Below are 8696 nucleotides of genomic sequence, written 5' to 3'. Positions count from 1 at the left end.
TTCGGCGGACCTCTATTTTCTGGACTCTCTTCATGTTTTCTCACCATCCCACTTGAGAAGATTGTTAGTAGCTCTTGCAGGAAATCTATAATGCTTACTTGAGGAATGCTTTAGAAACAAGAATTTCATGTTTGCCCCATGTTCCATCGGGATAGGTGTGGGGATAGGCTTGATTTCTATTGCATATGATGTAACATTAAACATGTTAGTACTCCTAACACTTCTTGGGACTGTGCCTCATGGATCAAAACCTGTATAAGTTTAGAAGTTCTAGAAGACAGTCATGACCTTGGTGTATAGTGTCAGATAGTGCCCAGATTGGAATCCTGATCCTAAAGCCTTCTAAGAAACAAAAGAGAGTTGATAACTACTTAGGGCTATCTTAAGGCAGAGTCTAGGTACTGCAGGGGCAGCTACAAGGACATCTGCTGTTGCCCTGCCACACAAGGCTTATGGAGAATTCAGAATTGTCATTGACTTAGATATAGAAAGAGTAAAAAAGACTTTTTAATTGACCTCCAAGAATCCCTAACCTCCCTCAGGGGTAGTCCTTCAGTATAAGAGACGATTAGACCTGATATTCCTTTAAAAAAGGAGGTCTGTGTGCTACACTAAAAGAAAAGAATGTTGCTTCTATCTAGACCATTCAGGAGTAATTAAAAAACTCCATGAGTAAACTTATAAAAAAGGTTACACAAAAGACAGAGAGACAAAGACCATCAGGGATGGTTCGAGAGCTGATTTAGTAGATCTTCTTGGATAACTACTCTGATATCTTCGCTTATGGGAGCCTTTTTAATTTTGCTCCTGTTTCTGGTTTTAGGTCCATGTGTGTTAAATAAGCTAGTTACCTTCATTAGAGAAAGAGAGAGTGCTGTCCAGATTTTGATGTTATGTCAGCAATATCATGTTTTAATTTAGTTCTATGATTAGAACTATCCACTAGAAGAACTGGGGAATGAAAGGTAGAAGTTTTTAGGTTGCCCCCCAACCCCCAGACAAAGGTTCAGAGTAGAAGAAAGAGAAAATTGGTAGTCCCTGGAATTGTATGTTCCAGGAAGCTTCTCCTAGGACTATAGAATGGGTAATTACATCGGCTGGTTTGACAACTCTCTCCCAGGAACGAACTGACCATAAAGTTAGATTAAAATCTTAGAGAACAATCTTTTTGTTTTGTTTTGTTTTGTTTTGTTTTCCAGAGCTGGGGACCGAACACAGGGCCTTGTGCTTCTAGGCAAGCGCTTTACCACTGAGCTAAATCCCCAACCCCAAGAGAACAATCTTGAGAAGCAGGAAGCTTCTCCCAGGAAATAGCAGACCATAAAGTTAAAAACAGTCTTGAGAAGCAGGAAGCTTCTCCCAGGGACTAACAGACCACAAAGTTAAATAATCTTGAGAAACAGGAAGCTCCTCCTTCACTGGTATTCTCGACATTTTCCAAGGATGTCCGTCCTTCCTCCTTTTCCCCAACAGCAGTTTTTTTGGCAGCAATATCCTCTTTACTGGATACATTTATCCGCCTCCTCAGCTAGGGTCCTTCCCACCCATCACTTGCTGGTGGCATACGTCTTGGAAGAGAAAAGTCCCATAAGCTCTTTGGAAATGACCCTAATGCTTTAATCTTACTCTATAGCCCCTCCCAGGTCTCTTGGCTCAATCAACATGTAGACAAATGGACAATTAGCTGCATTGCCTTTCAGGGTAAGATAGATAATCATTATCCCTTAGATAAGTTGATACAGTTTTCCAAAGGTAACACGGGATCACCCTATGTTGGAAGTCCACCTTGTCTTTACAGACGGCTCCTCTAATGGACAAGCCTCATTTTCCATTGATGGTCAAATACAACAGTTCTCTAATCCTTTAGTTTCCACTCTGCTGTAGAGCTTCAAGCTATCCTCACAGTATTTCGTGCGCTGCCTGATGCACCCTTTAACCTATATACAGATAGCTCATATCGTGCCTTTTCTTTTTTTTTTTTCTTTTTTTCTTTTTTATTAACTTGAGTATTTCTTATATACATTTCGCGTGTTATTCCCTTTCCCGGTATCCGGGCAAACATCCCCCTCCCCCCCTCCCCTTCCTTATGGGTGTTCCCCTCCCAACCCTCCCCCCATTGCCGCCCTCCCTCCAACAGTCTAGTTCACTGGGGGTTCAGTCTTAGCAGGACCCAGGGCTTCCCCTTCCACTGGTGCTCTTACTAGGATATTCATTGCTACCTATGAGGTCAGAGTCCAGGGTCAGTCCATGTATTGTCTTTAGTTAGTGGCTTAGTCCCTGGAAGCTCTGGTTGCTTGGCATTGTTGTACATATGGGGTCTCGAGCCCCTTCAAGCTCTTCCAGTTCTTTCTCTGATACCTTCAACGGGGGTTCTATTCTCAGTTCAGTGGTTTGCTGCTGGTATTCGCCTCTGTATTTGCTGTATTCTGGCTGTGTCTCTCAGGAGCGATCTACATCTGTCTCCTGTCTGTCTGATATCGTGCCTTTTCTATCCCCCTGTTAGAAACAGTGCCTTATATCCGACCTACCACGAATGCTGACCCCTGTCTGCCACCTTACAAAAGAATATTCAGAGGTGTTCTTGCCCCTTCTTTCTGAGACACATCCGAGCACATACCGGATTGCCAGGCCCCTTGGCCTATGGTAATGATGCCGTTGATAGCCTCACCCGGCTCATGGCCTTGGCACAGGGGGCCTTCTTTTTGCCCCTTACACTTGCCCAAAAAGCACATGCCTTACATCACCTTAATTCACAAACCCTTAGGATTAAATATAAGATTACCCATGAACATGTTCGACAAATAGACTGTAATTGCAAAGGCTGCGTGACCTTATTGCCTGACCCCCACCTAGGGGTGAACCCCTGTGGGCTGGTTCCTGGAGAACTCTGGCAAATGGATGTCACTCATCTTCCCTCCTTTGTTAAATTAAAATATATTCATGTTACTATAGATACATTTAGTGGTTTTCTTTTTGGATCTCTGCAGGCAGGAGAGGCCACCAAGCAGGTTATCAGCCATGTTCTGGCCTGCTTGGTGGTGCTCCCACAACCTAAAATTATTAAAACAGATAATGGACCTAAATATACTAGTTCTAATTTTAAAGACTTTTGTTCCTAACTAAGAATTAAACATGTCACGGGTATTCCTTATAATCTTCAGAGACAGGGTATAGTTGAAAGAGCTCACCAAAACTTTAAAAATATGATCCATAAATTACAGTCAAATGGAGGAATATTATTCCCCCTCCCCAGGAATCACAAAAATTTAATAAATCATTCACTCTTTGTCCTTAATTACCTTGTCATGGACATGGACATAAAAAACTGCAGCAGATCACCTGTGGCATCCTTATAATTCTTATGATTATGCACCAGTCCTATGGAAGGACCCATTAACATCCCAATGATACGGCCCTGATTTGGTCCTCATTTGGGGACGTGGATCAGCCTGCATTTATGATTCAAAGACTGGGGACACCTGTTGGCTACCCGAGCGCCTTGTTAAGGCCTTTAACCTACCCAGGGGACAACCCTTAGGAAAAATCTCACTATGCTTAATTACAGATCATGCTGACCATGTTCCCCTATATCTGGATCCTTGGAAGCATCATCACATCTGTCCTTGCTACATCGCCTCACCAGATCTTCAACTATACTTGGGTGATTCTTAATGGCGCCAGAGATGTGGTGTCTGCCAACTCCACCTCCACTGCACGAGTTCCCTGTCCCAATCTTGAGTTCCTGCAGTTCTGGGAAAGAGGCACCTCCACACGTACAAAGAGAGAATCCATCACAGCCATGACTCTTGCAGTATTCCTAGGCCTGTCAGCTGTGGGGACAGGAACTGGGGTTGCCTCCCTGATAACCTCCCAATAGAGTTATCATTAGCTCAGTGATACCATAGACAGGTACATCAGTGAGCTTCAACAAGGAATAACCTATCTTAAATATTCAGTCTCTTCCTTGGCTGAGGTTGTTCTACAAAATAGAAGCGAATTAGATCTTCTTTCTCCAACAGGGAGGGCTCTGTGAGGCCCTCAAGGAGGAGTGTTGTTATTATTCTGATAAGACAGGATTAGTAGAAAACAGCCTAAAAAAGTAAGAGAAAGTCTACAAAAGAAACAAAGAGAAAGAGAAAAGAGTGAAGCCTGGTATAAAAATTGGTTTTCTACCTCTCGCCTGGTCACCATTCTTCTACCCAGTATCCTGGGTCCCTTTATAGGACTCCTGCTGCTCATCTTTTTTGGTCCATGGGTGCTTAGAAAGTTAATTGATTTTATCAAGGCCCAGGTAGATTCAGCTACCATGCAGGTCTCAGTCCATTACCACCACCTCCATTGTGAGGAGGCTGAGACAACAGGGGAGTGTGATACTCCCCTTGAGTTGCCCACAGCTCGCCTCGACTTCTCCACCCTAAATACAGCCTATAACTCAGGCTGGAAAATCAGTTGCTGGTGGAAGCGTCATTGATGGGAATATTCTGGTGCCACATACCAGGCATAGACCTCAACACTGGGAAGTAACCCTATAACGGGATTTGCACGGGTTCATGACCTGGGTTGCCAACTCTCACAAAACAGAACTGTGTGTTAAAGCAGAAGATTGTTCCTAGCCATTGGTGTGCAGTACTAACTGCAAGAGTGGTTCACCATGGCCAAGCTGGGCACTCTGTGTGGCATGTTTGATCTATCTCAGACCACTACTTCCACCCTGGCAGAAATAATGAAACCTAAGTGAGAGTGCCAGATGTGGGGGCAAGCTGTGTAGACTAAGACACAGGGCTTTACCAACCAGGGGCTGGTTGTGGATGCACACCACATAGACAGAACTTCCTCACACTGATAGTTAAAGAATGGTGGAGATGTGGGGATCAGTTGTCCGAACTAAGCAAAGCTAAAGCCCTGCCCTGGGCAGATTCCTGAGAAGGGCTTGACATTTTCAAAGAACTTGTCCCTGGAAGACTGTTGCCTCAGTGTCTAAGAAGAATATCTTGCAGTTTAATGACTTACCTTATGTCCTTGGGCACTTCCCAGTACTCCCCTGCCCTAAGCTTCAGTTCCTGCTTCAATTCCTGCTTCAGATCTTTAAATGCTGTACATTCCTCTCAATAAAGGAGACCTTGACAACAGAAACTTCCTTGGTATCCTTCTTCTCCCCCCACCCCCTTGGCCCTCAGGTAGCGCCTGTTCAGGAACTTGAATAACTGAACCTGCTGGATGGGTAAAGTACGTATGTGTTTACATGTCTGTTGTGATACTCTTTTTCTGGAAAAATACAATAGGCTGAAAGTGGCATTTTAATTATAGTATGATTTTCTGCCTTAAAGGACGATGGGGCATTTATATATTGCTTGATAATGCTGTTTATTATATGGATCACTAAAATTCAGTTTGAATCAGTGGCTTATTCATTTATAAAACTGCCAAACATTTCTGTAAAGTATTCTTTATTTTTCTCCACTTGATGCTTCCTGTGCATTCCATAAAATAGAAGAAAGCTCTTACTTAAAAACAGACACAGAGACAGAAACAGATTCACATTAGAGTTTTTAGGCAGGTATGGGTTCAGATTCCTGTATCAGACAGAGGATGAAAGGCACAGAGAGTGTGAAGTAAAGAATTCGAACCAGTGCTTTGATTCCTTTCCTTAATTTGACACTTACATATTCTTGTTAAATCTTTATTTATTATTGTGACATTCAAATTTATCAAAATGAAAGACAGTAGAGAGGACAGGCCTCCATCATGTTTACATACCCAAACATACTGCATGTACACACAGGAAAATACACATATAACTGGAAATCACTGTAAAACTATTATACTTCTACTTAAGAAGGAAGAAATTGACCCCCATATCTTATGATAACTTTTGCATGCTGTGCATAGTTTATTACTGAGTAACACTTGGGGATTCCCTAGTCTGTTCATCAACAACAAATGAAAAATTCAAACAGCTGGACTGCTTTTTGATAAGTAGAAACTTATCAAAGTGACCATAGTCTAGCAATGACTAACCTTGGACAGACAAATAATCAATAAGCTGCATCTCAAATCACATGGTAAATAAATGATCACTCAGCCAGGAACACGAGGGTTGGGTTTTTGTTTATATTGACATTTTGATTAATACAAATTAATATAAAGAGAATAAACATGGGTTGAAAAAGTCTTGCATGCTGGAAGACTAAAAGGTGTTTATACCAAGGCAGTACAAAGATAAGAACCTGAAAGCTGAGAGTATATAATGTAACCAAAAGGTAACAGAGCCATTTCACCCAGAAACAACAGGATGTACACAAAATTAGTAAATATTAAAAAAAATAGGCAACATCAGGCTAGATTTAAATTCCAGTGACTCCATTACATATTGTATCTACGAGTTTAATATAACAACTATCAGGGATCTCTCCTAACCCCACTTCTCTTTTGTTGAACATCATAACACTTAACATATCAATGATCCCCCAAATGCTATCAATGGCCAATGAGTCACCAACTTCCTTTCTGAATAATGTGTAATTTTTACCAATGATTTATGAGTAGAACATGAGTATCTGGGAAAGAAATTATCCAGGCAGTACTGAGAAGATCCTGAATCTCACCCAATTGTTTCTGAAAAGATTTCAGCTTCTGAAAAATGTTTCTCTGTGTTTAGAAAATTGGTGAGCTTCATAGTTAGACTACTGGAGTGAAGTTATTTGAAAAGTCTCCCATAAGTTTCAATTGCTTATATGCTATTACATACCATGAACTTAAACCTACCTATATGAAAGAGAAAGAATGGAGAGGAAAAATGAATGGAGTTAAAGAGTGAATGAATGGGTCTTTGTCAAAAGACAGGAAAGTCTCCTTTCTTCAAAAATTAAAAATATATCCCATAAGATGAGTGATTACTGTCATAATATAAAACTCATATGGGGCATAGATTAAAATTATATCATCAGTCAAAGGTTCTGGTGGGACTATCATTAAGACAAGCATTTTGAGTTAAATGGAAGGTAAAAGATTCTGAATAAGCAGAAAAGTTTGCAAGGATTGTATAACTACTGATGTGTGGTAGGTTTTCCTGTAAATGGTGGCAATCTTTCCAAAGCAGCAAAACAAAAATTATTTAAAGAACATGCCAGGGTTATTTTAATACAAATTTTGAAGATAACAAAATTAAGAAAAGTTCAAAAATGCTAAGAGCACCTTCGTATTTCAATAGAGAACTGATATGTGGTACAGTGACCAGGAGGGTGGAGTTCTCACTTGAACAGATTATTGGAATGAAGATTTTTAAAAGCAGGTCAGATGTTCAGCTTTTGTAGGTGACTAGGACAGTTGTCAGTATTGCCAACTGACTTCTGACCCAGCTTTTATTTATTTATTTATTTATTTATTTATTTATTTATTTATTTACTTATTTATTTATTGGTTTTTTAAAAGATAGAATCAATACCAGGAATTCCTTGGAAAATTCCAGCTCCTAGAGCTGGACAGTAACTGCTAGGAATCCCATTTCCTATATTGGAATGGTAGTTTTGGCCTTTCCAGAATATAGACATTGTTAAACTCCCAATCACTATCATATGAGCCAAACCAAGCCAATAAATCTTTTATAAAATAAATTGTATATATGTATGTATACACACATATATATTATGGGTATGTAGTAGAAGTATATACACATACATCTTTTAGTTCTGTCTCTGTTATTAAATCTTAATGCTAAATTATATGTGTACAGAAAGATATATATTTCTTATACAATTTCCAAACTACTGAAATAAGTTCTTTGGAAGAATATCCAAATGATCCCCTAAAACCCAGTTATATCTGCTGCAGGAGTCTCCTTTATTTCTAATTTCAATTATTCCACTCCTCTTTCTCTTCATTTGGGTTAGTCTTGTTACAATGGGTCAATTTTGTATTATTGTTTCAAAGAATCAACACATGTGCTTAGGTATTTGTGCACATTATCAAGTAATTTTATAGAAACATGAGAATACAAATTTTAAGCTCCAGTTCTTATATATAAATCCTGGCATGAAGTTATATACAGGCACTGCAGGATGAACTTCTGGAAGAGACAGATAAACCTCTCAGGCTTACTGGAAAGCTAGTATATACAATAAGTTATATCCAGGATCAGTGGGAAACCTTCTCAAAAAATAAGATGGAGAGCAACAGAAGAATACATCCAAAAACAACCTCTGAACATGGCTGAATGAAAGATCATAGATATATATGTTACACATGCACATGTACATACCAAAGAACAAACCATTTCACTGTTTGTTTCTATTGATTTTTTAATACTGTGCACACATTGGAAAATGTAAAAATAAAAATCTTGTTGGTATAATATGTATGGGAAAAATAATGTATATTTGTATGTATATTTGTCTAGAGAGTTTATATTCATTTTGAACATGATGGAAGCTGAATGGTATTTGAATTTCTTCCAACCTTTCAGTAAAACAGTACTTTTCATACTCAACAAAATTTCATCACACAAATATGCATGAGTACACTGAATATCTGTGTTAGAATTATCCAGGTGTGTTTAGGAAACCCAATCACAGAGAAAGACACATGGTATGCATTCACTGGTAAGTGGTTATTAGCCCAAATGCTTGAATTACCGAAGATACTATCCACAAAACACATGAAGCTAAGAAGAAGGATGACCAAAGTGTGGATACTTCATT

Source organism: Rattus norvegicus, chromosome 13 (assembly GCF_021556685.1).
Source record: "Rattus norvegicus strain SHRSP/BbbUtx chromosome 13, alternate assembly SHRSP_T2T, whole genome shotgun sequence".
Lineage (NCBI taxonomy): Eukaryota > Metazoa > Chordata > Mammalia > Rodentia > Muridae > Rattus > Rattus norvegicus.
This window is presented reverse-complemented; position numbering follows the sequence as displayed.